This window comes from Cyprinodon variegatus, unplaced genomic scaffold (assembly GCF_000732505.1).
Source record: "Cyprinodon variegatus isolate N-32 unplaced genomic scaffold, C_variegatus-1.0 Scaffold112, whole genome shotgun sequence".
Lineage (NCBI taxonomy): Eukaryota > Metazoa > Chordata > Actinopteri > Cyprinodontiformes > Cyprinodontidae > Cyprinodon > Cyprinodon variegatus.
The window spans coordinates 1,250,058-1,253,548 of record NW_015150565.1 but is presented as its reverse complement, the minus strand read 5'-3'; the positions used below and the strand labels follow the sequence as shown (position 1 = coordinate 1,253,548).

The 3,491-nt window shown below is 35.3% G+C and overlaps 1 protein-coding gene across 1 annotated transcript in view; it reads left to right on the top strand.

The window, feature by feature from the left end:
- Nucleotides 1–917: 917 nt before the first annotated feature.
- Nucleotides 918–3,491, top strand: part of LOC107084946 (cortexin-3-like) — a 40,508-nt gene continuing 37,934 nt past the window's right edge. The window contains exon 1 of the transcript XR_001481240.1: nt 918–1,207. The gene's annotated coding sequence lies outside the window, so the exon portion shown is untranslated. The remainder of the gene's footprint in view (nt 1,208–3,491) is intronic.

The following is a 3,491-nucleotide window of genomic DNA, read 5'->3' as shown; positions in this document are numbered from 1 at the left end:
TATTGCCTGACATTTGGGAAATTCAGCTGTTTTCTCTGCAGCAAAGAGGAAGTTTAGGACAGAAGAAAAAGGTTATGTAGCCTCAAAAACATAATTCTCAGAATTAGTAAGTAAATTTGTTTAATGCATATTTACAAAATATGCATATAAAAAAGCCTAATTAACCAATATAACTGAAAAGAGATAAAGAGCTGGTAAAACCTAAAAAAAAAAAAAAAAAAAAAAAGGCAAGACCTGATAAAACATAACAACAAGTTTTTATCAAACTTTTTTTTTCCCTGCATTCTTTTGGGAGACACGAAACTAGAAACTTAACTCAAGTTTGTTTTTACCATTATAGCATTTAGCATATTGCACTGTTAATCACTCTGTAAACATTTTAAAATGCCACATGATTTAATGGGGCATGCTATTCCTTAAGAAATGTATGCTGTTAGATATTAGTATGCAAAAAAGATATAAAAGGATATTAGAATGCAGAACATAAACAGCAGAAGCCATCTGCTGGTTGTCTATAGAAAGATCGTTAGAAAGAGAAATGACACAAAGTTTATATTTATTATTCTTTTTACAAAGTTTAAAGTCTCCTTAAGAGAAAGGGGGTTGAATCTTGCTTAAATCCCCTAAAAACTGCTCTGAGCAGTTGAACTATGTATTCCAAAACATGTTTTTAGTTTTTGCCTTACGTTATTGCTAATTCTTATGCCATTTGTTCCCCTTTTAACTTCCCTATAAATATTCCCAGTTTATCTCCGTCCCTCCATAGGCTTCCCAGCCTCTCCATCATCACCTCCGTCTCCAATGAGCTCAGGTCCATCGCTATAGCAACTGGTTGCCATGGGCGACGAGACACAGCCAGCGCCAGCGAGCATCTTCCCCTCAGTTGTTGTCGAAAGGCAGGCAGAGAAGAGAGAAAGGCGAGGCGCTAGCAGAGCAGCGGAGAAATATACTTTCCGTCTTGTCAAAGTAAAACCCATGAAATGTTAAGAAAACATAAGAAACAATAATCAGATCAGTAATATGGATTTCTTAAGCTCTGATTCTGTCTATGGAAAAGCTGCAAGAAGATGGTAACAACTTGTTCACACAGGAAAGTGTTGCTTCAGCTGTCTGCATTGTTGGAGTTTAGGTTGTGACCCTGACGCCAATAAACAACAGCCAAGACCGGCATCAGCTCAACTGCCAACGCCACTGCTGTCTCTGCAGGGTGAGTCCCAACTTACCTTTATCTTCTTAGGGGTTTTCATTTCACTCTATTGGTGTCTGTCGGCCAGCATGTGGGTCCACAATGTAAAGGTTCAGCATGGTGCAAAGAGGTGAGCCCTGTCATGGACCCTCTGTGCCAGGCATGTGTGATGGCGACTCCCAGCTGGTATACACCCAGAAAACCGTGGCAACACAGGGGCAAAAAAAAAAACGCCTTTGTCATCTCAAGACATTTTTTTTAAATCACGCCTAATATTTGCAGGGATATCTGTAGGTCTATGCATGTGTACTCATAAATTACAGATTTTTGGTCTGTTATGTTTTGAAAAATGAATGTCACAGCTGTATTTTTTTTTTTTCAGCAAAGGAAATGCAGGAAAAAAATAAGTTTGATTAAATAAACATGAGTTTAGGTGATGTCAATTTGTAAAGAGACTTAAATGATAAAAAATTATGTTGTTTTCACCAATATGTAAGAAAAGATTTTGTCTTTTATTATCTTACAATTTATTATTGAGTAGTACAAATGAATTAAGACAGCTGCCATAAAAATCTACTATGATTCCAACATCTTTTCCATCATTTAATTAAATATCTTTCTTTCTGCACAAACACTGCAATTAATCATAGTGTGTAGAAATTAAGTTTTATTGAAAGACGATACGAATCTAAGAGAAACCCATAAATCCAGACAGAGATGCTTATCATAGAAGCCTCTTACTGGGAGAGCTATAAGAGATGGAAGGTGAAGAAATCTGGGCTGGTGAGCTCAGTAAGGACCTCTGGTTTCATCAACAGGTTGTTGCTTTTTGTAACACATTTTCAGGCTGCATTCGTTCTTTTTTTACCCAGTTGTATAAAATATTGAATATCCTGTTCACTATGTATATTTTCCATGAGTGTTAATTTATAATTACTAACAGTGTGTTGTACAGTTTGGTAGAGCTCCTCCTGCAGCTAAGAACCAAACATTTCCAAAATCAATGGAGTACATCCATGTTAAATGGTACATCCATTTACATTGGATGTACTTCACATCACATCAGCCCAGGAAAATATGCCACAGGTATAGACATAATCCTGTCTATGGCTACATGCTTATAGATGCATCAGTGCTGTACTACTTTGGTTTCATTCTACGCATCAAACAATGTTTTAGTCATAGAGGGTCAAATAAAAAGGCTGTTTCAGGACTTTTTCAGTAAAAACTTACATAATGTCTTTTTAACACATAAACTGAATGTATAACAACAACAAGTGTTTGCCCTACTGAGATTTCTTCTGTTCTTAGTTTTTGTCAGACTTAAAAATTCAGATAATAGAAAAAAATAAATAAATCAGAAAACAATAGCCTGAGTAAATACAAAAGTTGTGTTTCAATGATTTTAAACAGCTGACTTAAATATTTTTCAAACAGCAGTCAGAGGTCTAGAATTCACTTTAATAATGTCTGTATAATAATATGAAGTAGCCTGCTAACACTGAAAAATCAAAGCATATAAAGAAATTCAAGAGCAGGTGAAAAATACAATTAATCAGACTGGAAAGGGTCACAAAGCCCTAAAATATATCCTTAAATGGTGAAAATTTGGTAGTCTGCTGAAGTTTCAGAGGTTGTCAGTCACACAAAAATTACTAATTGCAAAATCAAACACAACCACATCTAAAGCGCTTAAGGCCTCTTTTGTCCCATTTAGGCTTGATAAAAATGCATAACCTTGTTGACTAAATACAACCAAGAAAGATCAGTCAGACTTTCAAAAGACTGAATGACTTTCAAAAAATAAAGGTTTTTGAAGATCTAGTAAAAGTCAAGCTTTTTATGCAATACCATGATATTAAACAGCTTGTTTGAAAACTCTCAATTGGAACTGAATACCATTCTGCAAAGAGTGTGCCCAGTCTCCTCCAATACCGCGTAAAGGTTACAAGTTATTGCAAAGGCTTGATACCAGTTGTTATGTTGAAGTGTGTGACAAGTTGTTAGGTGGGCAAGATAATTTTAGGTATTGCCACACAAGCTCATTCTTTAAAACTGCATCAGTCACTGCATTTATAATGTACATACAGTACTGTATCAGCAATGAGTGGAAGCATGCATGGACGGACAGACACAAGGATGGATGGATGGATATACAAATAGAATTTTAGCACAAAAAAAAGCTTCTGCCATAGTTCCATTCCGGGCATAATGTTGTAGTGAGCATTATAGTCCAATTCCAAAACTCAGATTTGTTTATACATATATATCTATATATATATATATATATATATATATATATATA